Consider the following 27,905-nt stretch of genomic DNA (forward strand, 5'->3'; position numbering starts at 1 on the left):
AGTCAGAGTGACCCGGCCCACCAAATCGGACCCAGAGTGACCCGGCCCACCAAATCGGACCCAGAGTGACCCGGCCCACCAAATCGGACCCAGAGTGACCCGGCCCACCAAATCGGACCCAGAGTGACCCGGGCCACCAAATCGGACCCAGAGTGACCCGGCCCACCAAATCGGACCCAGAGTGACCCGGGCCACCAAATCGGACCCAGAGTGACCCGGCCCACCAAATCGCACCCAGAGTGACCCGGGCCACCAAATCAAACCCAGAGTGACCCGGGCCACCAAATCGGACCCAGAGTGACCCGGGCCACCAAATCGGACCCAGAGTGACCCGGGCCACCAAATCGGACCCAGAGTGACCCGGGCCACCAAATCGGACCCAGAGTGACCCGGGCCACCAAATCGGACCCAGAGTGACCCGGGCCACCAAATCGGACCCAGAGTGACCCGGGCCACCAAATCGGACCCAGAGTGACCCGGGCCACCAAATCGGACCCAGAGTGACCCGGGCCACCAAATCGGACCCAGAGTGACCCGGGCCACCAAATCGGACCCAGAGTGACCCGGGCCACCAAATCGGACCCAGAGTGACCCGGGCCACCAAATCGGACCCAGAGTGACCCGGGCCACCAAATCGGACCCAGAGTGACCCGGGCCACCAAATCGGGCCCAGAGTGACCCGGGCCACCAAATCGGACCCAGAGTGACCCGGCCCACCAAATCAAACCCAGAGTGACCCGGGCCACCAAATCGGACCCAGAGTGACCCGGGCCACCAAATCGGACCCAGAGTGACCCGGGCCACCAAATCGGACCCAGAGTGACCCGGGCCACCAAATCGGACCCAGAGTGACCCGGCCACCAAATCGGACCCAGAGTGACCCGGGCCACCAAATCGGACCCAGAGTGACCCGGGCCACCAAATCGGACCCAGAGTGACCCGGGCCACCAAATCGGACCCAGAGTGACCCGGCCCACCAAATCGGACCCAGAGTGACCCGGCCCACCAAATCGGACCCAGAGTGACCCGGCCCACCAAATCGGACCCAGAGTGACCCGGCCCACCAAATCGGACCCAGAGTGACCCGGCCCACCAAATCGGACCCAGAGTGACCCGGCCCACCAAATCGGACCCAGAGTGACCCGGGCCACCAAATCGGACCCAGAGTGACCCGGCCCGCCAAATCGGACCCAAAGTGACCCGGCCCGCCAAATCGGACCCAGAGTGGCGCCGCCCGCCAAATCGGACCCAGAGTGGCGCCGCCCGCCAAATCGGACCCAGAGTGGCGCCGCCCGCCAAATCGGACCCAGAGTGGCGCCGCCCGCCAAATCGGACCCAGAGTGGCGCCGCCTGCCAAATTGGACCCAGAGTGGCGCCGCCCGCCAAATCGGACCCAGAGTGGCGCCGCCCGCCAAATCGGACCCAGAGTGGTGCCGCCCGCCAAATCGGTCCCAGAGTGACCCCGCCCACCAAATTGGTCCCAGAGTGACCCCGCCCACCAAATTGGTCCCAGAGTGACCCCGCCCACCAAATCGGACCCATAGTGGCCTCACCCCTTTAGGGGCTACAACTACCAAGCCAGCGCCTGAGGGGCACCCAAGTGTGAAAGTCTTGCTGGGGCAACCCGGGCACCATTCCAAAGCACTATCTGTAGTTCCTTCAGGAAATACCCATCTAGTTATAGTGCTTTGGAACAAAGCACTATACTGTTATTCCACCGTGGTAAACTTCTTCTTATTCTTATTATTCAGTCCGCACGTAATGCGGCCCGAACCGCTAAACTCACAGACTCCAGTGAGGTGTCATTTCGAAGCCAGCGTTCCTGAGAGGTGTGCTAAGTATTTTTCGTGTCGATCGGATTTGTAGTTTTTGCGCAATTTGTGTTTGAAAAAAGTCTTTCAATGCGTTTCAATGGAGAAATTTTCCTATACGTTTATAATGGGCTGGTTTCTGAGGCAATTTCTAAAAATAACTGCCACCTGGCTGATTAGCTCATTGATATGCGCAGTCAGACACAGTTACTATGCCAACGCCTATGAACTCTACATCAGCTCACCAGGTCACAAGTTTTGTCAGATAATATCAGCTCTTAAAGTGACAGTACAGCACAATTCCAAACCACTATCCGTAGTCTTATGATTATTAGACTGTGGCCCGATTCTAACTCATCGGGTATTCTAGAATATGCATGTCCACGTAGTATATTGCACAGCCACGCAGTATACAGTGCGGAGCCGTGCAGTACACAGCGCAGAGCCGCGCAGTACACAGCGCAGAGCCGCGCAGTACACAGCACAGAGCCGCGCAGTATAAAGCGCAGAGCCGCGCAGTACACAGCGCAGAGCCGCGCAGTACACAGCGCAGAGCCATGCAGTACACAGCGCAGAGCCGCGCAGTATAAAGCGCAGAGCCGTGCAGTACACAGCGCAGAGCCGCGCAGTACACAGCGCAGAGCCGCGCAGTATAAAGCGCAGAGCCGTGCAGTACACAGCGCAGAGCCGCGCAGTACACAGCGCAGAGCCACACAGTACACAGCGCAGAGCCGCGCAGTATAAAGCGCAGAGCCGCGCAGTACACAGCGCAGAGCCGCGCAGTACACAGCGCAGAGCCGTGCAGTACACAGCGCAGAGCCGCGCAGTTTAAAGCGCAGAGCCGTGCAGTACACAGCGCAGAGCCGCGCAGTACACAGCGCAGAGCCGTGCAGTACACAGCGCAGAGCCGCGCAGTATAAAGCGCAGAGCCGTGCAGTACACAGCGCAGAGCCGCGCAGTACACAGCGCAGAGCCGCGCAGTACACAGCGCAGAGCCGCGCAGTATAAAGCGCAGAGCCGCGCAGTATAAAGCGCAGAGCCGCGCAGTACACAGCGCAGAGCCGCGCAGTACACAGCGCAGAGCCGTGCAGTACACAGCGCAGAGCCGCGCAGTATAAAGCGCAGAGCCGTGCAGTACACAGCGCAGAGCCGCGCAGTACACAGCGCAGAGCCGTGCAGTACACAGCGCAGAGCCGCGCAGTATAAAGCGCAGAGCCGTGCAGTACACAGCGCAGAGCCGTGCAGTACACAGCGCAGAGCCGCGCAGTACACAGCGCAGAGCCATGCAGTACACAGCGCAAAGCCGCGCAGTATAAAGCGCAGAGCCGCGCAGTATAAAGCGGAGAGCCGCGCAGTACACAGCGCAGAGCCGAGCAGTACACAGCGCAGAGCCGCGCAGTAGACAGCGCAGAGCCGTGCAGTACAGAGCGCAGAGCCGCACAGTATAAAGCGCAGAGCCGCGCAGTATACCGCGCAGAGCCGTGCAGTACACAGCGCAGAGCCGCGCAGTACACAGCGCAGAGCCGCGCAGTACACAGCGCAGAGCCGCGCAGTACACAGCGCAGAGCCGCGCAGTACACAGCGCAGAGCCGCGCAGTACACAGCGCAGAGCCGCGCAGTACACAGCGCAGAGCCGCGCAGTACACAGCGCAGAGCCGCGCAGTATACAGCGCAGAGCTGCGCAGTACACAGCGCAGAGCCGCGCAGTACAGAGCGCAGAGCCGCACAGTATAAAGCGCAGAGCCGCGCAGTACACAGCGCAGAGCCGCGCAGTACACAGCGCAGAGCCGCGCAGTACACAGTGCAGAGCCGCACAGTACACAGCACAGAGCCGCGCAGTACACAGCGCAGAGCCACCCAGTATACAGCGCAGAGCCGCGCAGTACGCAGCGTAGAGCCACGCAGTATGCAGCGCAGAGCCGCGCAGTATACAGCGCTGAGCCGCGTAGTATACAGCGCAGAGCCCCGCAGTATACAGTGCAGAGCCCCGCAGTATACAGCGCAGACACGCGCAGTACACAGCACGGACACGCGCAGTACACAGCGCAGAGCCGCGCAGTACACAGCGCAGAGCCGCGTAGTATACAGCGAAGAGCCACGCAGTATATAGCGCAGAGCCGCGCAGTACAAAGCGCAGAGCTGCGCAGAGCTGCGCAGTATACAGCGCAGAGCCGCGCAGTATACTGCGCAGAACGCGCAGTACACAGTGCAGAGCCGCGCAGTACACAGCGCAGAGCCGTGCAGTACACAGCGCAGAGCCGCGCAGTACACAGCGCAGAGCCACGCAGTATACAGCACAGAGCCGCGTAGTATACAGCGCAGAGCCGCGTAGTATACAGCGCAGAGCCACGCAGTATACAGCACAGAGCCACGCAGTATACAGCGCAGAGCCACGTAGTTATACTGCCCAGTCACGTAGTATATTGTCCAGTCACATAGTATACTGCATATCCCTGTTAAAAAAAAAAAGAATTAAAATAAAAAAGTTACATACTCACCTCCTGGAGCGGCCGGTATCTGATGGTTGTTGCACCTCCTAGAGCGGCCGGTACACGATGCTTGTTGCACCTGGAGTGGCCGGTACCCGATGCTTGTTGCGCGCTCCGGTCCCAAGAGTGCATTGCGGTCTCACGAGATGATGACGTAGCGGTGTTGTGAGACAGAAAGACGGAAGTGCCCTTAGATAATTAGATAGTAGATTACCCCGCTCACCAATTCGGAACCCGAGAGGCCCGGCCCACCAAATCGGACCCCGAGGGGCCCGGCCCACCAAATCGGACCCAGAGTGACCCCGCCCCCTAAATCAGACCCAGAGTGACCCCGCCCACCAAATCGGACCCAGAGTGGCTCCGCCCACCAAATCGGACCCAGAGTGACCCCTTCCACCAAATCAGACCCAGAGTGACCCCTTCCACCAAATCGGACCCAGAGTGACCCCTTCCACCAAATCGGGCCCAGAGTGACCCCGCCCACCAAATCGGACCCAGAGTGACCCCACCCACCAAATCGGACCCTGAGGTGCCCAGCCCACCAAATCAGACCCTGAGGTGCCCAGCCCACCAAATCGGACCGAGTGACCCCACCCACCAAATTGGTCCCTAAGGTGCCCCGCCCACCAAATCGGACCCAGAGTGGCTCCGCCCACCGAATCGGACCCAGAGTGGCCGCGCCCACAGAATCGGACCAAAAGTGACCCCGCCCACCGAATCGGACCTAGATTTACCCCGCCCACAAAATCAGACCCAGATTGACCCAACCCACCAAATCGGACCGCCTGAGGGGCACCCAAGTGTGAAAGTCTTGCAGGGGCAGCCCGGGCACCATTCCAAAGCACTATCTGTAGTTCCTTCAGGAAATACCCATCTAGTTATTATTATTATTCAGTCCGCACGTAATGCGGCCCGAACCGCTTCACTCACAGACTCCAGTGAGGTGTCATTTCGAAGCCAGCGTCCCCAAGAGGTGTGCTAAGTATTTTTCGTGTCGATCGGATTTGTAGTTTTGGCGCAATTTGCGTTTGAAAATGTTTTTTCCCCTCGTTGTAATGCATTTCAATAGGGAAATTTTCCTATACGTTTAAAATGGGCTGGTTTCTGAGGCAATTTCTAAAAATAACTTAACTCCCAAATGCCACCTGGCTGATTAGCTCATTGATATGCGCAGTCAGACACAGTTACTATGCCAACGCCTACCAGGCCACAGTTTTGTCAGATAATATCAGCTCTTAAAGTGACAGCACAGCACAATTTCAAAGCACTATCTGTAGTCTTATTATTATTACAGTATACAGCGCAGAGCCCCGCAGCATACAGCGCAGAGCCGCGCATTATACAGCGCGGAGCCCCGCAGCATACAGCGCAGAGCCGCGCATTATACAGCGCGGAGCCGCGCAGCATACAGCGCGGAGCCCCGCAGCATACAGCGCGGAGCCGCGCAGCATACAGCGCGGAGCCCCGCAGCATACAGCGCAGAGCCCCGCAGCATACAGCGCAGAGCCGCGCAGTATACAGCGCAGAGCCCCGCAGCATACAGCGCAGAGCCCCGCAGCATACAGCGCAGAGCCGCGCAGCATACAGCGCAGAGCCGCGCAGTATACAGCGCAGAGCCCCGCAGTATACAGCGCAGAGCCGCGCAGTATACAACGCAGAGCCGCGCAGTATACAGCGCCCACCAAATCGGCCCCTGAGGGGCCCCACCCACCAAATCGGACCCAGAGTGGCTACAACTACCAAACCAGCGCCTGAGGGGCACCCAAGTGTGAAAGTCTTGCTGGGGCAGCCCGGGCACCATTCCAAAGCACTATCTGTAGTTCCTTCAGGAAATACCCATCTATTTCTCTCTGTTATCAGCCATTCCCAGTACAGCTGTCAGTCTATTTCTCTCTGTTATCAGCCATTCCCCTGTCCTGCTGTCAGTCTATTCTCTCTGTTATCAGCCATTCCCTGTCCTGCTGTCAGTCTATTCTCTCTGTTATCAGCCATTCCCCGTCCTGCTGTCAGTCTATTTCTCTCTGTTATCAGCCATTCCCCGTACTGCAGTCAGTCTATTTTTCTCTGTTATCAGCCATTCCCCGTCCTGATGTCAGTCTATTTCTCTCTATCAGCAATTCCCCTGTCCTGCTGTCAGTCTATTCTCTCTGTTATCAGCCATTCCCTTGTCCTGCTGTCAGTCTATTCTCTGTTATCAGCCATTCCCTTATCCTGCTGTCAGTCAGAGTGACCCGGCCCACCAAATCGGACCCAGAGTGACCCGGCCCACCAAATCGGACCCAGAGTGACCCGGCCCACCAAATCGGACCCAGAGTGACCCGGCCCACCAAATCGGACCCAGAGTGACCCGGCCCACCAAACCGGACCCAGAGTGACCCGGCCCACCAAACCGGACCCAGAGTGACCCGGCCCACCAAACCGGACCCAGAGTGACCCGGCCCACCAAACCGGACCCAGAGTGACCCGGCCCACCAAATCGGACCCAGAGTGACCCGGCCCACCAAATCGGACCCAGAGTGACCCGGCCCACCAAATCGGACCCAGAGTGACCCGGCCCACCAAATCGGACCCAGAGTGACCCGGGCCACCAAATCGGACCCAGAGTGACCCGGGCCACCAAATCGGACCCAGAGTGACCCGGGCCACCAAATCGGACCCAGAATGACCCGGCCCACCAAATCGGACCCAGAGTGACCCGGGCCACCAAATCGGACCCAGAGTGACCCGGGCCACCAAATCGGACCCAGAGTGACCCGGGCCACCAAATCGGACCCAGAGTGACCCGGGCCACCAAATCGGACCCAGAGTGACCCGGGCCACCAAATCGGACCCAGAGTGACCCGGCCCACCAAATCTGACCCAGAGTGACCCGGGCCACCAAATCGGACCCAGAGTGACCCGGGCCACCAAATCGGACCCAGAGTGACCCGGGCCACCAAATCGGACCCAGAGTGACCCGGGCCACCAAATCGGACCCAGAGTGACCCGGCCCACCAAATCGGACCCAGAGTGACCCGGCCCACCAAATCGGACCCAGAGTGACCCGGCCCACCAAATCGGACCCAGAGTGACCAGCCCACCAAATCGGACCCAGAGTGACCCGGCCCACCAAATCGGACCCAGAGTGACCCGGCCCACCAAATCGGACCCAGAGTGACCCGGCCCACCAAATCGGACCCAGAGTGACCCGGCCCACCAAATCGGACCCAGAGTGACCCGGCCCACCAAATCGGACCCAGAGTGACCCGGCCCACCAAATCGGACCCAGTGACCCGGGCCACCAAATCGGACCCAGAGTGACCCGGGCCACCAAATCGGACCCAGAGTGACCCGGACCACCAAATCGGACCCAGAGTGACCCGGGCCACCAAATCGGACCCAGAGTGACCCGGGCCACCAAATCGGACCCAGAGTGACCCGGGCCACCAAATCGGACCCAGAGTGACCCGGGCCACCAAATCAGACCCAGAGTGACCCGGGCCACCAAATCGGACCCAGAGTGACCCGGGCCACCAAATCGGACCCAGAGTGACCCGGGCCACCAAATCGGACCCAGAGTGACCCGGGCCACCAAATCGGACCCAGAGTGACCCGGGCCACCAAATCGGACCCAGAGTGACCCGGGCCACCAAATCGGACCCAGAGTGACCCGGGCCACCAAATCGGACCCAGAGTGACCCGGGCCACCAAATCGGACCCAGAGTGACCCGGGCCAACAAATCGGACCCAGAGTGACCCGGGCCACCAAATCGGACCCAGAGTGACCCGGGCCACCAAATCGGACCCAGAGTGACCCGGGCCACCAAATCGGACCCAGAGTGACCCGGGCCACCAAATCGGACCCATAGTGACCCGGGCCACCAAATCGGACCCATAGTGGCGCCGCCTGCCAAATCGGACCCAGAGTGGCGCCGCCCGCCAAATCGGACCCAGAGTGGTGCCGCCCGCCAAATCGGTCCCAGAGTGACCCCGCCCACCAAATTGGTCCCAGAGTGACCCCGCCCACCAAATTGGTCCCAGAGTGACCCCGCCCACCAAATCGGACCCATAGTGGCCTCACCCCTTTAGGGGCTACAACTACCAAGCCAGCGCCTGAGGGGCACCCAAGTGTGAAAGTCTTGCTGGGGCAACCCGGGCACCATTCCAAAGCACTATCTGTAGTTCCTTCAGGAAATACCCATCTAGTTATTATTATTATTCAGTCCGCACGTAATGCGGCCCGAACCGCTTCACTCACAGACTCCAGTGAGGTGTCATTTCGAAGCCAGCGTCCCCAAGAGGTGTGCTAAGTATTTTTCGTGTCGATCGGATTTGTAGTTTTGGCGCAATTTGCGTTTGAAAATGTTTTTTCCCCTCGTTGTAATGCATTTCAATAGGGAAATTTTCCTATACGTTTAAAATGGGCTGGTTTCTGAGGCAATTTCTAAAAATAACTTAACTCCCAAATGCCACCTGGCTGATTAGCTCATTGATATGCGCAGTCAGACACAGTTACTATGCCAACGCCTACCAGGCCACAGTTTTGTCAGATAATATCAGCTCTTAAAGTGACAGCACAGCACAATTTCAAAGCACTATCTGTAGTCTTATTATTATTACAGTATACAGCGCAGAGCCCCGCAGCATACAGCGCAGAGCCGCGCATTATACAGCGCGGAGCCCCGCAGCATACAGCGCAGAGCCGCGCATTATACAGCGCGGAGCCGCGCAGCATACAGCGCGGAGCCCCGCAGCATACAGCGCGGAGCCGCGCAGCATACAGCGCGGAGCCCCGCAGCATACAGCGCAGAGCCCCGCAGCATACAGCGCAGAGCCGCGCAGTATACAGCGCAGAGCCCCGCAGCATACAGCGCAGAGCCCCGCAGCATACAGCGCAGAGCCGCGCAGCATACAGTGCAGAGCCGCGCAGTATACAGCGCAGAGCCCCGCAGTATACAGCGCAGAGCCGCGCAGTATACAACGCAGAGCCGCGCAGTATACAGCGCCCACCAAATCGGCCCCTGAGGGGCCCCACCCACCAAATCGGACCCAGAGTGGCTACAACTACCAAACCAGCGCCTGAGGGGCACCCAAGTGTGAAAGTCTTGCTGGGGCAGCCCGGGCACCATTCCAAAGCACTATCTGTAGTTCCTTCAGGAAATACCCATCTATTTCTCTCTGTTATCAGCCATTCCCAGTACTGCTGTCAGTCTATTTCTCTCTGTTATCAGCCATTCCCCTGTCCTGCTGTCAGTCTATTCTCTCTGTTATCAGCCATTCCCTGTCCTGCTGTCAGTCTATTCTCTCTGTTATCAGCCATTCCCCGTCCTGCTGTCAGTCTATTTCTCTCTGTTATCAGCCATTCCCCGTACTGCAGTCAGTCTATTTTTCTCTGTTATCAGCCATTCCTGGTCCTGATGTCAGTCTATTTCTCTCTATCAGCAATTCCCCTGTCCTGCTGTCAGTCTATTCTCTCTGTTATCAGCCATTCCCTTGTCCTGCTGTCAGTCTATTCTCTGTTATCAGCCATTCCCTTATCCTGCTGTCAGTCAGAGTGACCCGGCCCACCAAATCGGACCCAGAGTGACCCGGCCCACCAAATCGGACCCAGAGTGACCCGGCCCACCAAATCGGACCCAGAGTGACCCGGCCCACCAAATCGGACCCAGAGTGACCCGGCCCACCAAACCGGACCCAGAGTGACCCGGCCCACCAAACCGGACCCAGAGTGACCCGGCCCACCAAACCGGACCCAGAGTGACCCGGCCCACCAAACCGGACCCAGAGTGACCCGGCCCACCAAATCGGACCCAGAGTGACCCGGCCCACCAAATCGGACCCAGAGTGACCCGGCCCACCAAATCGGACCCAGAGTGACCCGGCCCACCAAATCGGACCCAGAGTGACCCGGGCCACCAAATCGGACCCAGAGTGACCCGGGCCACCAAATCGGACCCAGAGTGACCCGGGCCACCAAATCGGACCCAGAATGACCCGGCCCACCAAATCGGACCCAGAGTGACCCGGGCCACCAAATCGGACCCAGAGTGACCCGGGCCACCAAATCGGACCCAGAGTGACCCGGGCCACCAAATCGGACCCAGAGTGACCCGGGCCACCAAATCGGACCCAGAGTGACCCGGCCCACCAAATCTGACCCAGAGTGACCCGGGCCACCAAATCGGACCCAGAGTGACCCGGGCCACCAAATCGGACCCAGAGTGACCCGGGCCACCAAATCGGACCCAGAGTGACCCGGGCCACCAAATCGGACCCAGAGTGACCCGGGCCACCAAATCGGACCCAGAGTGACCCGGGCCACCAAATCGGACCCAGAGTGACCCGGCCCACCAAATCGGACCCAGAGTGACCCGGCCCACCAAATCGGACCCAGAGTGACCGGCCCACCAAATCGGACCCAGAGTGACCCGGCCCACCAAATCGGACCCAGAGTGACCCGGCCCACCAAATCGGACCCAGAGTGACCCGGCCCACCAAATCGGACCCAGAGTGACCCGGCCCACCAAATCGGACCCAGAGTGACCCGGCCCACCAAATCGGACCCAGAGTGACCCGGCCCACCAAATCGGACCCAGAGTGACCCGGCCCACCAAATCGGACCCAGAGTGACCCGGCCCACCAAATCGGACCCAGTGACCCGGGCCACCAAATCGGACCCAGAGTGACCCGGACCACCAAATCGGACCCAGAGTGACCCGGGCCACCAAATCGGACCCAGAGTGACCCGGGCCACCAAATCGGACCCAGAGTGACCCGGGCCACCAAATCGGACCCAGAGTGACCCGGGCCACCAAATCGGACCCAGAGTGACCCGGGCCACCAAATCGGACCCAGAGTGACCCGGGCCACCAAATCGGACCCAGAGTGACCCGGGCCACCAAATCGGACCCAGAGTGACCCGGGCCACCAAATCGGACCCAGAGTGACCCGGGCCACCAAATCGGACCCAGAGTGACCCGGGCCACCAAATCGGACCCAGAGTGACCCGGGCCACCAAATCGGACCCAGAGTGACCCGGGCCACCAAATCGGACCCAGAGTGACCCGGGCCACCAAATCGGACCCAGAGTGACCCGGGCCAACAAATCGGACCCAGAGTGACCCGGGCCACCAAATCGGACCCAGAGTGACCCGGGCCACCAAATCGGACCCAGAGTGACCCGGGCCACCAAATCGGACCCATAGTGACCCGGGCCACCAAATCGGACCCATAGTGACCCGGGCCACCAAATCGGACCCATAGTGGCCTGGCCCACCAAATTGGACCCATAGTGGCCCGGCCCACCAAATCGGACCCAGAGTGACCCAGCCCACCAAATCGGACCCAGAGTGGCTCCACCCCCCAAATCGGACCCAGAGTGGCCCCGCCCACCAAATCCTCAACCCTGAGGGGCTACAACTACCAAACCAGCATCTGAGGGGCACCCAAGTGTGAAAGTCTTGCAGGGGCAGCCCGGGCACCATTCCAAAGCACTATCTGTAGTTCCTTCAGGAAATACCCATCTAGTTCTTATTATTATTATTCAGTCCGCACGTAATGCGGCCCGAACCGCTAAACTCACAGACTCCAGTGAGGTGTCATTTCGAAGCCAGCGCTCCTGAGAGGTGTGCTAAGTATTTTTCGTGTCGATCGGATTTGTAGTTTTGGCGCAATTTGCGTTTGAAAAAAGTGTCTCAATGCATTTCAATAGGGAAATTTTCCAATACGTTTATAATGGGCCTGATTTCTGAGGCAATTTCTAAAAATAACTGCCACCTGGCTGATTACCTCATTGATATGCGCAGTGAGACCCAGTTACTATGCCAACGCCTATAAACTCTACCAGCCCACCAGGTTACAAGTTTTGTCAGATAATATCAGCTCTTAAAGTGACAGTACAGCACAATTACAAAGCACTATCTGTAGTCTTATCATTATTGCCCCGCTCACCAAATCGGACACAGCCCACCAAATCGGACGAGAGTGCCCCCGCTTGCCAAATCGGACCCAGAGTGCCCCCGCCTGCCAAATCGGACCCAGAGTGGCGCCGCCCGTCAAGTCGGACCCAGAGTGGCGCCGCCCGCCAAATCGGACCCAGAGTGGCGCCGCCCGCCAAATCGGACCCAGAGTGGCGCCGCCCGCCAAATCGGACCCAGAGTGGCGCCGCCCGCCAAATCGGACCCAGAGTGGCGCCGCCCGCCAAATCGGACCCAGAGTGGCGCCGCCCGCCAAATCGGACCCAGAGTGGCGCCGCCCGCCAAATCGGACCCAGAGTGGCGCCGCCGGCCAAATCGGACACAGAGTTGCGCCGCCCGCCAAATCGGACCCAGAGAGGCGCCGCCCGCCAAATCGGACCCAGAGTGGCGCCGCCCGCAAAATCGGACCCAGAGTGGCGCCGCCCGCCAAATCGGACCCAGAGTGACCCGGGCCGCCAAATCGGACCCAGAGTGACCCGGGCCGCCAAATCGGACCCAGAGTGACCCGGGCCGCCAAATCGGACCCAGAGTGGCGCCGCCCGCCAAATCGGACCCAGAGTGGCGCCGCCCACCAAATCGGACCCAGAGTGGCGCCGCCCGCCAAATCGGACCCAGAGTGGCACCGCCCGTCAAATCGGACCCAGAGTGACCCGGGCCACCAAATCGGACCCAGAGTGACCCGGGCCACCAAATCGGACCCAGAGTGACCCGGGCCACCAAATCGGACCCAGAGTGACCCGGGCCATCAAATCGGACCCAGAGTGACCCGGGCCACCAAATCGGACCCAGAGTGACCCGGGCCACCAAATCGGACCCAGAGTGACCCGGGCCACCAAATCGGACCCAGAGTGACCCGGGCCACCAAATCGGACCCAGAGTGACCCGGGCCACCAAATCGGACCCAGAGTGACCCGGGCCACCAAATCGGACCCAGAGTGACCCGGGCCACCAAATCGGACCCAGAGTGACCCGGGCCACCAAATCGGACCCAGAGTGACCCGGGCCACCAAATCGGACCCAGAGTGACCCGGGCCACCAAATCGGACCCAGAGTGACCCGGGCCACCAAATCGGGCCCAGAGTGACCCGGGCCACCAAATCGGGCCCAGAGTGACCCGGGTTGACCAAATCGGGCCCAGAGTGACCCGGGCCACCAAATCGGGCCCAGAGTGACCCGGGCCACCAAATCGGACCAAGAGTGACCCGGGCCACCAAATGGGACCCAGAGTGACCCGGGCCACCAAATCGGACCCAGAGTGACCCGGGCCACCAAATCGGGCCCAGAGTGACCCGGGTTGACCAAATCGGGCCCAGAGTGACCCGGGCCACCAAATCGGGCCCAGAGTGACCCGGGCCACCAAATCGGACCAAGAGTGACCCGGGCCACCAAATGGGACCCAGAGTGACCCGGGCCACCAAATGGGACCCAGAGTGACCCGGGCCACCAAATGGGACCCAGAGTGACCCGGCCCACCAAATGGGACCCAGAGTGACCCAGCCCACCAAATGGGACCCAGAGTGACCCGGCCCACCAAATCGGACCCAGAGTGACCTGGCCCACCAAATCAGACCCAGAGTGACCCGGCCCACCAAATCGGACCCAGAGTGACCCGGCCCACCAAATCGGACCCAGAGTGACCCGGCCCACCAAGCCTCAACCCTGAGGGGCTACAACTACCAAACCAGCGCCTGAGGGGCACCCAAGTGTGAAAGTCTTGCAGGGGCAGCCCGGGCACCATTCCAAAGCACTATCTGTAGTTCCTTCAGGAAATACCCATCTAGTATTTATATTGATATTCCTTATGTGGTTTTAGTTATTTAGTGTTTACTTAGCCTACGTGGTAATTCTGTGTAATCCTATTCATATGTATTTTTTCATACACTGCTTTTTATATATAAAAAAATCCTTCTTATATGCTTTATGTAGCCAATTCCTTATATTGGTGTAGTCTGGGTTTGCTCTTAGGAGCAACCATTTCCACTCCCTAAATCTACACAAACTGTCTCCTATATAATTGTTCCCTGAATGTGGTCTGTTTTGTCCTGGAATTGAGTCCTGAGAGATGATGCTGGTCAGGGCCGGACTGGCCATCCGGCTCTTCTGGCAAATGCCAGAAGGGCCAGTGCCAGTAGTGGGCCGCTTCACTCTTCCCCCCCCTCCCCCTGCCAGTGCCGCCGCCGTATTCAACTATACCGGCATCTATGACGCCGGTATAGTTCAATGCAATGATGGGAGGAGAGAGCGTCTGCTGACGCTCCCTCTCCCATCATTCCCCGCTCTGCCTCTGACACTGCAGGTGCGCGATGACGTCATATCATCGCGTACCTGCTGTGTCCCGGGCAGACTGCAGCCGCCGAGACAGGAGCAGGGAACAGCGCGGGCAAGAGGAAAGGTGAGGAGAGTGTTTTTTTTTTTTTTTTACTGGGCTGTGGGGCCATTATCGGGGGGGGGGGGGAGAGAGAGATGAGATGTGGGCTGTGCTGTATATACCACAGTGTGGGCTGTGCTGTGTATACCACTGTGTGAGCTGTGCTGTATGTACCACTGTGTGGGCTGTGTTGTGTATACCACTGTGTTGGCTGTGCTGTATATACCACTGTGTTGGCTGTGCTGTATATACCACTGTGTTGGCTGTGCTGTATATACCACTGTCTGGGCTGTGCTGTATATACCACTGTGTTGGCTGTGCTGTATATACCACTGTGTGGGCTGTGCTGTATATACCACTGTGTGGGCTGTGCTGTATATACCACTGTGTGGGCTGTGCTGTATATAGCACTGTGTGGGCTGTGCTGTATATACCACTGTGTTGGCTATGCTGTATATACCACTGTGTTGGCTGTGCTGTATATACAGTACCACTGTGCGGGCTGTGCTGTATATACCACTGTGTGGGCTGTGCTGTATATACCACTGTGTGGGCTGTGCTGTATATACCACTGTGTTGGCTGTGCTGTATATACCACTGTGTTGGCTGTGCTGTATATACCACTGTGTTGGCTGTGCTGTATATACCACTGTGTGGGCTGTGCTGTATATACCACTGTGTTGGCTGTGCTGTATATACCACTGTGTTGGCTGTGCTGCATATATCACTGTGTTGGCTGTGCTGTATATACCACTGTGTGGGCTGTGCTGTATATACTACTATGTGGGCTGTGCTGTATATACTACTGTGTGGGCTGTGCTGTATACTACTACGCGGGCTGTGCTGTATACTACTATGCGGGCTGTGCTATATTATGCAGGCTGTGCTATATACTATGCAAGTTGTGCTATATACTATGGGGGCTTTGATATATACTATGCAAGTTGTGCTATATACTATGCGGGCTTTGATATATACTATGGGGGGTATATTATATTCTATGGGGAGGCCGTGTTATATACTATGTGGCTGTGTTATATACTATTGCGGGGGTATATTCTATTCTATGGGGGAGGCTGTGTTATATACTATGGGGGTATATTACATTCTATGGGGGAGGCTATCTTATATACTATGGGGCAGCGGTGCTCCAGGTGCGCTGAACGTCTGTGGAGAAAATCTAATCTACCCGAAGATTTCATCCATTATAAGTTCATGCTAAAAACATACAATTCTGCCCTTCACCTCTCCAAACAAACCTATTTCAACACCCTGATCACCTCACTGTCAAATAACCCTAAACGTCTCTTTGACACTTTCCAGTCCCTACTCAACCAAAGAGAGCAGGCCCCAACCACGGATCTCCGCGCTGACGATCTGGCCAATTACTTCAAAGAAAAAAGTGACCACATTCGACAGGAAATCATCTCCCAATCTCTTCATACCATGCACTGTCCTCCCTCCCCCACTGCATCTAGTTCACTCTCTGACTTTGAGCCAGTTACAGAAGAAATAGTCGGGCTCCTTGCATCTTCTCGCCCGACCACTTGCACCAGTGACCCCATTCCGTCACATCTCCTCCAGTCCCTTTCCCCGGCTGTCACCTCTCACCTAACAAAAATATTCAATCTTTCTCTCACTTCTGTTATTTTTCCCTCCTCGTTTAAGCATGCCATCATACATCCATTACTTAAAAAACCATCCCTCGACCAAAACTGTGCCGCTAATTATAGACCTGTCTCTAATCTTCCCTTCATCTCTAAACTCCTCAAACGCCTGGTCCACTCCCGTCTTACCCGCTATCTCTCAGATAACTCTCTTCTCGACCCTCTTCAATCTGGCTTCCGCTCTTTACACGCTACTGAAACTGCCCTCACTAAAGTCTCTAATGACCTACTAACAGCTAAATCTAATGGTCACTACTCCATGCTAATTCTCTTGGATCTCTCCGCAGCATTCGATACTGTGGATCGTCAGCTCCTCCTCAATATGCTCCGCTCCATCGGCCTCAAGGACACCGTTCTCTCCTGGTTCTCCTCCTATCTCTCTGACCAATCCTTCACTGTATGTTTTGCTGGTTCCTCCTCCTCTCACCTTCCCCTTACTGTTGGGGTTCCTCAAGGATCAGTCCTAGGCCCCCTACTCTTCTCTTTGTATACTGCCCCTATTGGACAAACAATCAGTAGATTTGGTTTCCAGTACCATCTCACGCCGACCTCTTTAGAAAACACCAGTGATTGTTTTACCCCTGTCTCTAACATCATGTCCTCCCTCTATCTGAAACTGAACCTGTCAAAAACTGAACTCCTCGTGTTCTCTCCCTCTACTAACCTACCTTTGCCTGACATTGCCATCTCCGTGTGCGGTTCCACCATTACTCCAAAGCAACATGCCCGCTGCTTTGGGGTCATCCTTGATTCCGAGCTTTCATTCACCCCCACATCCGATCACTGGCTCGCTCTTCCCATCTGCATCTCAAAAATATTTCTAGAATTCGCCCTTTTCTTACTTTCGACTCTGCAAAAACTCTTACTGTTTCACTTATTCATTCCCGTCTGGACTATTGTAACTCTCTACTAATCGGCCTCCCTCTTATCAAACTCTCCCCACTCCAATCTGTCCTGAATGCTGCAGCCAGGATCATATTCCTCACCAACCGTTACACCGATGCCTCTACCCTGTGCCAGTCATTACAATGGCTACCCATCCACTCCAGAATCCAGTACAAAACTACTACCCTCATCCACAAAGCACTCCATGGCTCAGCACCACCCTACATCTCCTCTCTGGTCTCAGTCTACCACCCTACCCGTGCCCTCCGCTCCGCTAATGACCTCAGGTTAGCATCCTCAATAATCAGAACCTCCCACTCCCGTCTCCAAGACTTTACACGTGCTGCACCGATTCTTTGGAATGTACTACCTAGGTTAATACGATTAATCCCCAATCCCCACAGTTTTAAGCGTGCCCTAAAAACTCATTTGTTCAGATTTGCCTACTGCCTCAATGCATTAACCTAACGATCCCTGTGTGGCCTATCAGTAAAAAAAAACAAAAAAAACCAACATAATCAGGTTCCTCGTATCATGTTCTCATACATTTTATGCAGTTAATAGCCCTCTGTGTCTTTACTGTTACATACTTAGGCAGTTAACTGGTTCATGCAGCTTTACATGAACACTCGAGTCTTACACTATGGCTGGTCCAAATAACTAAAGCAATTGTTACCATCCACCTCTCGTGTCTCCCCTTTTCCTCATAGTTTGTAAGCTTGCGCGCAGGGCCCTCATTCCTCCTGGTATCTATTTTGAACTGTGATTTCTGTTATGCTGTAATGTCTATTGTCTGTACAAGTCCCCTCTATAATTTGTAAAGCGCTGCGGAATATGTTGGCGCTATATAAATAAAATTATTATTATATTATTATTATGGGGGGCTGCATTATATTCTATGGGGGGCTACATTATATATTATGGAGAGATGGGCTGTATTATATTCTACTAGATGGTAGCCCGATTCTAACGCATCGGGTATTCTAGAATGTGTATGTAGTTTATTCATGAAGATTTTAGAATAATACATTGAATACACAGGATTTGGCCGGCCGTGACCAATTAGCGAAGCGTGGTTCAAATCCAGCGCCAATTCACGGCCGGACTGCGCCTGTCGCTGATTGTTCGCGGCCGGCCATGTAGTATATAACAGCCCACGTAGTAAATAGCACAGCCACATAGTATATTGCACAGCCACGTAAGATATAGCACATCCACATACAGTTAGGTCCATATATATTTGGACAGAGACAACATTTTTCTAATTTTGGTTATAGACATTACCACAATGAATTCTAAACAAAACAATTTAGATGCAGTTGAAGTTCAGACTTTCAGCTTTCATTTGAGGGTATCCACATTAAAATTGGATGAAGGGTTTAGGAGTTTCAGCTCCTTAACATGTGCCACCCTGTTTTTAAAGGGACCAAAAGTAATTGGACAATTGACTCCAAGGCTATTTCATGGACAGGTGTGGGCAATTCCTTCGTTATGTCATTCTCAATTAAGCAGATAAAAGGCCTGGAGTTGATTTGAGGTGCGGTGCTTGCATTTGGAAGGTTTTGCTGTGAAGTAATCATGCGGTCCAAGGAGCTCTCCATTCAGGTGAAACAAGCCATCCATAAGCTGTGAAAACAGAAAAAACCCATCCGAGGAATTGCTACAATATTAAGAGTGGCAAAATCTACAGTTTGGTACATCCTGAGAAAGAAAGAAAGCACTGGTGAACTCATCAATGCAAAAGACAACAGTGGTGGATGATCGCAGAATAATCTCCATGGTGAAGAGAAACCCCTTCACAACAGCCAACCAAGTGAACAACACTCTCCAGGAGGTCGGCGTATCAATATCCAAATCTACCATAAAGAGAAGACTGCATGAAAGTAACTACAGAGGGTTCACTGCATGGTGCAAGCCACTCATAAGCATCAAGAATAAAAAGGCTAGACTGGACTTTGCTAAAAAACGTCTAAAAAAGCCAGCACAGTTCTGGAAGAACATTCTTTGGACAGATGAAACCAAGATCAACCTCTACCAGAATGATGGAAAGAGAAAAGTATGGCGAAGGCGTGGTACAGCTCATGATCCAAAGCATACCACATCATCTGTAAAACACGGCGGAGGCAGTGTGATGGCTTGGGCATGCATGGCTGCCAGTGGCACTGGGTCACTAGTGTTTATTGATGATGTGACACAGGACAGAAGCAGCCGAATGAATTCTGAGGTATTCAGAGCCATACTGTGTGCTCAGATCCAGCCAAATGCAGCAAAACTGATTGGCCGTCGTTTCATACTACAGATGGACAATGACCCAAAACATAAAGCCAAAGCAACCCAGGAGTTTATTAAAGCAAAGAAGTGGAATATTCTTGAATGGCCAAGTCAGTCACCTGATCTCAACCCAATTGAGCATGCATTTCACTTGTTAAAGACTAAACTTCAGACAGAAAGGCCCACAAACAAACAGCAACTGAAAACCACCACAGTGAAGGCCTGGCAGAGCATCAAAAAGGGGGAAACACAGCGTCTGGTGATGTCAACGAGTTCAAGACTTCAGGCAGTCCTTGCCAACAAAGGGTTTTCAACCAAGTACTAGAAATGAACATTTTATTTAAAATTATTGAATCTGTCCAATTACTTTTGGTCCCTTTAAAAACAGGGTGGCACATGTTAAGGAGCTGAAACTCCTAAACCCTTCATCCAATTTTAATGTGGATACCCTCAAATGAAAGCTGAAAGTCTGAACTTCAACTGCATCTGAATTGTTTTGTTTAAAATTCATTGCGGTAATGTCTATAACCAAAATTAGAAAAATGTTGTCTCTGTCCAAATATATATGGACCTAACTGTAGTATATAGCACAGCCACGTAGTATATAGCACAGCCCACGGAGTATATAGCACAGCCACGTAGTATATAGCACAGCCCACGGAGTGTATAACAGCCCACATAGCATATAACACAGCCACGTAGTTTATAACAGCCCACGTAGCATATAACACAGCTCACGTAGTATATAACAGCCCACGCACGCAGTGTATAACACAGCCCATGTAGTGTCTAATACAGCCCCCATAGTGTATAACACAGCCCACGTAGTGTATAACACAGCCCACGTAGTGTATTGCACAGCCCACGTAGTATATAGCACAGCCCATGCAGTATGTTGCACAGCCCACGTAGTACATTGCACAGCCCACGTAGTACACTGCACAGCCCACCTACTATATTGCACAGCCCACGCAGTATATAGCACAGCCCACCTAGTATATTGCACAGCCACGTAGTATATTGCACAGCCCACGTAGTATATTGCACAGCCCACGCAGTACATTGCACAGCCCACGTAGTACATTGCACAGCCCACGTAGTATATTGCACAGCCCACGCAGTATATAGCAATGTGGGCATCATATCCCTGTTAAAAAAAAGAATTAAAATAAAAAATAGTTATATACTCACCTTCCGTTGGCCCCGGATCCAGGTGAAGCGTTTACCGATGCTCCTCGTGTGCTCCGGTCCCAAGAGTGCATTGCGGTCTCGCGAGATGATGACATAGCGGTCTCGCGAGACCGCAATGCATGGAGCGGTCACCGGGGCGTCGCGAGGAGCAGGAAAGGCCGGTTCTGGATCCGAGGGGCCGACGGACGGTGAGTATATAACTATTTTTTATTTTCTTTATTATTTTTAACATTAGATCTTTTTACTATTGATGCCGCATAGGCAGCATCAATAGTAAAAAGTTGGTCACACAGGCTTAATAGCAGCGGTAACGGAGTGCGTTACACCGCTGCCATTAACCCTGTGTGAGTGCTGACTGGAGGGGAGTATGGAGCGGGCACTGACTGCGGGGAGTAAGGAGCGTCCATTTTGCCGCCGGACTGTGCCCGTCGCTGATTGGTCGTGGCCGTTTTGCCGCGACCAATCAGCGACTTGGATTTCCATGACAGACAGAGGCCGCGACCAATGAATATCCGTGACAGACAGACAGAAAGACAGACAGACAGAAAGACAGACAGACAGACGGAAGTGACCCTTAGACAATTATATAGTAGATGGGGGGCTGTATTAGATTTTATGAGGGATGATTGCATCATACTCTTTGATATTCTATGGGGAGGTGGGCTGTATTCTATTCTATTCGGGACTACATTATATTCTATGGGGGGCAGTATTATATTTATATTCTATGAGGGGTGATTGCATCATACTCTATGGGGGGGCTGCATTATATTCTATGGGGTGGCTGCATTATACTCTGGGTTGGCTGAATTATACTCTGGGGTGGCTGCATTATATTCTGTAGGGTGGTGGCTGCATTATACTATATGTGGGCTGCATTATACTGTATTGAGGACTATGGGGAATACGTTATACTATATGAAGAACTATGGGGTGCATTATACTATGGGAATTGAATTGTACTACATGGATGACTATGGCGGTGCATTATACTATATGGAGCACTATGAGGAGTGTATAATGCTATATGGAGGACTGAGCAGTGTATTTTAATATATGGCGTACTATAGGGAGTGTATTATACTATATGGAGGACTGTGGTGCACATTATAATACAGTTAGGTCCATATATATTTGGACAGAGACAAAATTTTTCTAATTTTGGTTATAGACATTACCACAATGAATTTTAAACAAAACAATTCAGATGCAGTTGAAGTTCAGACTTTCAGCTTTCATTTGAGGGTATCCACATTAAAATTGGATGAAGGGTTTAGGAGTTTCAACTCCTTAACAGGTGCCACCCTGTTTTTAAAGGGACCAAAAGTAATTGGACAGATTCAATAATTTTTAATGAAATGTTCATTTTTAGTACTTGGTTGAAAATCCTTTGTTTGCAATGACTGCCTGAAGTCTTGAATTCATGGACATCACCAGATGCTGTGTTTCCTCCTTTTTGATGCTCTGCCAGGCCTTCACTGCAGTGGTTTTCAGTTGCTGTTTGTTTGTGGGCCTTTCTGTCTGAAGTTTAGTCTTTAACAAGTGAAATGCATGCTCAATTAGGTGGAGATCAAGTGACTGACTTGGCCATTCAAGAATATTCCACTTCTTTGCTTTAATAAACTCCTGGGTTGCTTTAGCTTTATGTTTTGGGTCATTGTCAATCTGTAGTATGAAACGACGACCAATCAGTTTGGCTGCATTTGGCTGGCTCTGAGCACACAGTATGTCTCGGAATACCTCAGAATTCATTCGACTGCTTCTGTCCTGTGTCACATCATCAATAAACACTAGTGACCCAGTGCCACTGGCAGCCATGCATGCCCAAGCCATCACACTGCCTCTGTCGTGTTTTACAGATGATGTGGTATGCTTTGGATCATGAGCTGTACCACGCCTTCGTCATTCTTTTCTCTTTCCATCATTCTAGTAGAGGTTGATCTTGGTTTCATCTGTCCAAAAAATGTTCTTCCAGAACTGTGCTGGCTTTTTTTAAAATGTTTTTTAGCAAAGTCCAGTCTAGCCTTTTTATTCTTGATGCTTATGAGTGGGTTGCACCGTGAAGTGAACCCTCTGTATTTACTTTCATGCAGTCTTCTCTTTATGGTAGATTTGGATATTGATATGCCTACCTCCTGGAGAGTGTTGTTCACTTGGTTGGCTGTTGTGAAGGGGTTTCTCTTCACCATGGAGATTATTCTGTGATCATCCACCACTGTTGTCTTCCGTCAGCGCCCAGGTCTTTTTTCATTGATGAGTTCACCAGTGCTTTCTTTCTTTCTCAGGAAGTAACAAACTGTAGATTTTGCCACTCCTAATATTGTAGCAATTTCTCGGATGGGTTTTTTCTGTTTTCGCAGCTTAAGGATGGCTTCTTTCATCTGCATGGAGAGCTCTTTTGACGGCATGTTTACTTCACAGCAAAACCTTCCAAATGCAAGCACCACACCTCAAATCAACTCCAGGTCTTTTATCTGCTTAATTGAGAATTACATAATGAAGGGATTGCCCACACCTGTCCATGAAATAGCCTTGGAGTCAATTGTCCAATTACTTTTGGTCCCTTTAAAAACAGGGTGGCACATGTTAAGGAGCTGAAACTCCTAAACCCTTCATCCAATTTTAATGTGGATACCTTCAAATGAAAGCTGAAAGTCTGAACTTCAACTGCATCTGAATTGTTTTGTTTAAAATTCATTGTGGTAATGCCTATAACCAAAAGAAGAAAAATGTTGTCTTTGTCCAAATATATATGGACCTAACTGTATATGGAGGACTATGGGGAGTATTTTACTAAACAAGTAAAATGCTGCATATTCAGATTGTTTTTGCTGGAACAAAAATCCTTGTTCTCAGCAGCACATCACCGGTGTAAACTGTAGATGTGCTGCTGATAACATGATCCTGCATGGTGATGTGTTAGTGATCTATTAGTGATCATTCTGTCCCATCATTATTCCTCAGCTGGTGGAAAGAGGCCGGGAAACAAGCGTTGAACAACTTCAGTATTGTTGATCAAACTCATTTAGCGGCCTGAACTCAGCGCTTGTAAACCGAAATGCTTTTGTGTGATGTGCAATATGTTAGCATTTGGGGTCACATTTAAAACTTTGCCTAGAGCCCCACTTTGCCTAAAACAGGCCCTGCCTACAAGTGTACAAAGATATTATACAGTCACCATGTGGCAAGTGGGCCTGTGTAACTTCAAATGCCAGGGCTGAATTTTCATCCCAGTCCGGCCCTGATGCTGGTTGTGGCGGTTTCACCGGTTGGAGTTGTCACGACTGACAGGGGGGAGTTGATCCTCCTTTGCTTGGCTTCTGCATGTTCCTTCGTCCTGTGATGGGTGAGTGCTTCACATAGACTCACTCCCATTCCTCTGAATTAGAATGATTAATGTTGTCTCTTGTTACCTATGAGATCTGATTCTCTTTTCTGGATGTGTGAAGCGGTGTGTTCACTATAGCCTGCTGTCTTGTGCTAATTTGAGCTTCAGCTTGATGCTAACAGCTATCTTCATATTGTCACATATTAGATTCTTTTATAACATAATTTTAAACTCACTTATTATACCCAGAAGAATTCTTTTAAATCACCACAAATCGTGGTATATATTTTTTAATGGAAAAGAATAAAAAATTATTTTTATTTCACATTTATTATTAAGATTCTAATGGACTGTTTTGAGAAAATAAAGAATTTTGTTAGTCTCATGTGGTAGTCCACCTGTAAGGTATCTGCTCTTGAACTGGAATGACCCTTTTATTACAGGTTCTTGTCTCTTTGAGTGGATTTCAGATTTCTCTACTCTTTCTTTTTATTTCTTCTGTAAATGTTGCAACTTGGAGCCTAGAAATGTAAATTAGGTTAATAATTTTTTGCTATACACACTTCTATAATATAACCTATTAGAATTGTTAATCCTTGTGATGTCTATGAACTTTGACACTATGTCATCTGATCTGTTGGCGCTCATTTTTTTGAGATTTAGAGTCCTCTCAAAACTATATATGCCTGTGATGCCTGTATTTACTGTGTGTTATTTCCTTATGAAGGGGGCATGAGACCCCTGAAACGCGTTGAATAAAACCACTGTGAATCTCCGACATTCTCCTGGAATTTATCCTTGCGGCAGCGCAGAATTTTAACTACGAATTCCCCCTGAATATAGTTACTGTGGGGTGAATGTGAGAGGATGGGGGTATTATGGGGGCTGAGGTGGAGGAGGGGGACAGGGTACTGAGGGGTGAATGTGAGAGGATGGGTCTATTGTGGGGTTGAAGAAGGGAAGGTTGACAGGGCATTGGGGGGTAAATGTGAGAGGCTGGGGGTATTGTGGGGGCTGAATTGGGAGGGGGGCAGGACACTGTGGGGGTTGATGTGAGAGGATGGGGGTATTGTGGGGGCTGAAGTGGAGGTGGAGGAGGCGGACAGGGCACGGGGGGGGGGGTGAACGTGAGACCATGGGGGTATTGTGGGGGAGCTGTAACAGGGCCCTAGAGGTGAATGTGAGACCATGGGGGTATTATGGGGGCTGAAGTGGGGGAGGTGGGGCAGGGCACTAGGGGTGAATGTGAGAAGATGGGGTTATTGTGGGGGCTGAAGTTGGGGAGGAGGGGCAGGGCTCTGGGGGTGAATGAGGGAAGATGGAGTATTGTGGAGGCTGAAGTGGGGGATGAGGGGCAGGGGACTGGGTGTGAATGTGAGACAATGGGGGTATTGTGGGGGCGGAAGTGGGGGAGGAGGGGAAGGGCACTGGAGGTGAATGTGAGATTATGGGGGTATTGTGGGTGCTGAAGCGGAGGTGGAGGGGGGCAGGGCACTGGGGAGAGAATGGGGGTATTGTGGGAGCTGAAATGGAGGTGGGTGAGGGGGGACAGGGTGCTTGGGGGCTGATGATTACACTGTTTTGTTATGAGATTATATTGCTTTCTGGGGGGACTGGAGATGGGGGGGGGGTAATGGGCTTTTAATACTTACCAGCTGGCCTATTTTTACCAGTATTAGTATAACAAGTCCACAATTGTTAACTATGAGCTGTATCATATTTAAATCACCACTTGAGCATTTTTTATTCTTACATTTGTTATTTAACCGCTGGAGTGGTGCTTAAAATACAAGTTCCCTGCCCCCTGTCTGATACTCACCTTCTGGCGTTTTCATCTGTTTTCGCTGGCGATCTATCTCTTGCAGTTTGTGACCTGCCGGCTGCTCCAGTGTTTTAAGGAGCGGCACGGAGGTCACTAATCAATGTAAGTCTATGAGAGCCTCGCTCTGGCCTTGTTCTGGCTCTTATAGACTTGCATTGAGCGCTTGTGATGTAGTTCCTAACTTCTGGCCTGTCAGAAGCTGCACTCACAAGATGGATCTGCAGGACTGGGGCAGTGCCAAAAATGGTGAATACATCGAAGGATGAGTATATGACCTGGGCAGGGGACTTGCGCTTAAAGCACCACTCCAGCGGTGAAAAAAAAACTCTGCTGGAGTAATGATTTAATAACTTAATAATAAGTAATTTATTACCGTATATAACATTTACAAAGGCTTGGAATAAACGTCTGCACTTTATGTGACTGCAGACTGCCAAATCATGACAGGGAGCGCCTGCTGCATGAGTCCCAATATCACTGGCTTTATCAGACGGTCATGTGACCACATGTTTGCTATTTGCATGTGCAGCGCCCCAGAGTCCTGGTCGTTGCAGTACTGTGGCTCCGCCACTATGGGGAGCCATGGTGCGTCCGATGGCACTGAAGGAGTTCATCTGATCAGGTATCACAGACACCAATACATTTCACAGCTGGGCCTCCGGGGGGAGCTAAGGGTTCTATTCATTAGGCCACTCCCCACCATAGTGGGTAAACTGGGGGTCAGGCAGGAAGTTAGATCAGAAAGCTGACTGGATTGGACGAAGCAACACCTAGTGGCAGAGGGTGTTGTGGAGGAAGAGACAGTAGGGTCTCTGTCAGGGGTGGGATCCTGACAGAGGCTTGGCATTGAAAAGAACGTAACGGGTCCGCGCCAGCTCCGGGAAGCGGCGGGACCCAAGAAAGGACTAGAAGCGAGATAGATTGTGCTGAGTGAGAAACGAGATCAAGCAATAGGAGAATTCCAGTAGGGGTCGTGCTGTAAGACCGGAGCAACACCCTACTGAGGCGCACTACCGGTGGCCGGAACGCCGAGGGAGTATTATAACATTCAGCTTCAAGCAATACTCTAAACAGCGGCAGGACAGTCAGTTTAAGGCGGGCTGTCTAACACATATCACCTATGAAGTCTTGGGAGGCAATTGCGGGAGAGGGGCGTCTCTAGGGTCCCGGAAGAACTCCAGGCCTATCCGACAAACGGGTGCCGTTCTGACTGTAACATCAGGAAGGGACGGAAGATTAGAAGAACATCATTTAATCGAGTTGTGAGGGAACTTAAGAAACAGACACAACGGTTGTGGGGTACTTTCCGTAAGCACAGCAGGGAAGGACTACAACACATAGCGCTAAGAAGGAAGGCACCGATTTCCACCTGTGAAGTGAACTCTGGAGGTGCCATTGGACCGGCCGGACTTGCGCAGCCTGGTGAACCGTATTCTGGACTGAGGACTCAGAGATCTCCAGTAAAGAGGTAAAGAGACTGCAACCTGGTGTCCTCGTTATTTACCGCGACCTACACCCCACAACTGCACCGTTACAACACCACTTATTGCACTGGACGTCCCCCACTGACAGACAGGGCCACGGACCGGGTCTAGCCACCGTGACAACTCCAGAGCCGAGACCCAGAGGCCCGGCTCCGGGTACCCCTCGGCCCTGCGGCGGTGTGGGGGCGCTTCAGAACTTGGCGTCACGAACAGGATCTACTTAAGCCTGAAGAATCAGGTCATGTGTGCCTTGGAACTGTGATTTATTGTGCTTGGATTGTACTTTATTGCAAAGACTGTGCTGCGCCATTTACCGCCAAAAGTTCCCGCCAAAAAACCGCCGCCATTGCTGCGCCACAGAGGCAGGGGGGCGTGCCATGGGAGGAGACTACCAAAGTGGCGCCAGAAGCGGTGATCGCCCCCTGCGCCTCTTGTTGCAAAGCGATGACCTGCCTCAAAGCAGAGAACCGCCCCCTGACCTGCGATGGCGGGAACGAGGTACAGGAGGAGCTCGACCTTGGAGAGATGGCAGGGTCAGATGCATGCCTTGCCCTCGAATGCCGGACAGCGACGATGAACAGCGGGGGCCCGAACAACGGCGAGGTGAACCCGGCTTGTCCTCATCCATCAGAAG

This window comes from Ranitomeya variabilis, chromosome 1, assembly GCF_051348905.1.
Source record: "Ranitomeya variabilis isolate aRanVar5 chromosome 1, aRanVar5.hap1, whole genome shotgun sequence".
Taxonomy (NCBI): domain Eukaryota; kingdom Metazoa; phylum Chordata; class Amphibia; order Anura; family Dendrobatidae; genus Ranitomeya; species Ranitomeya variabilis.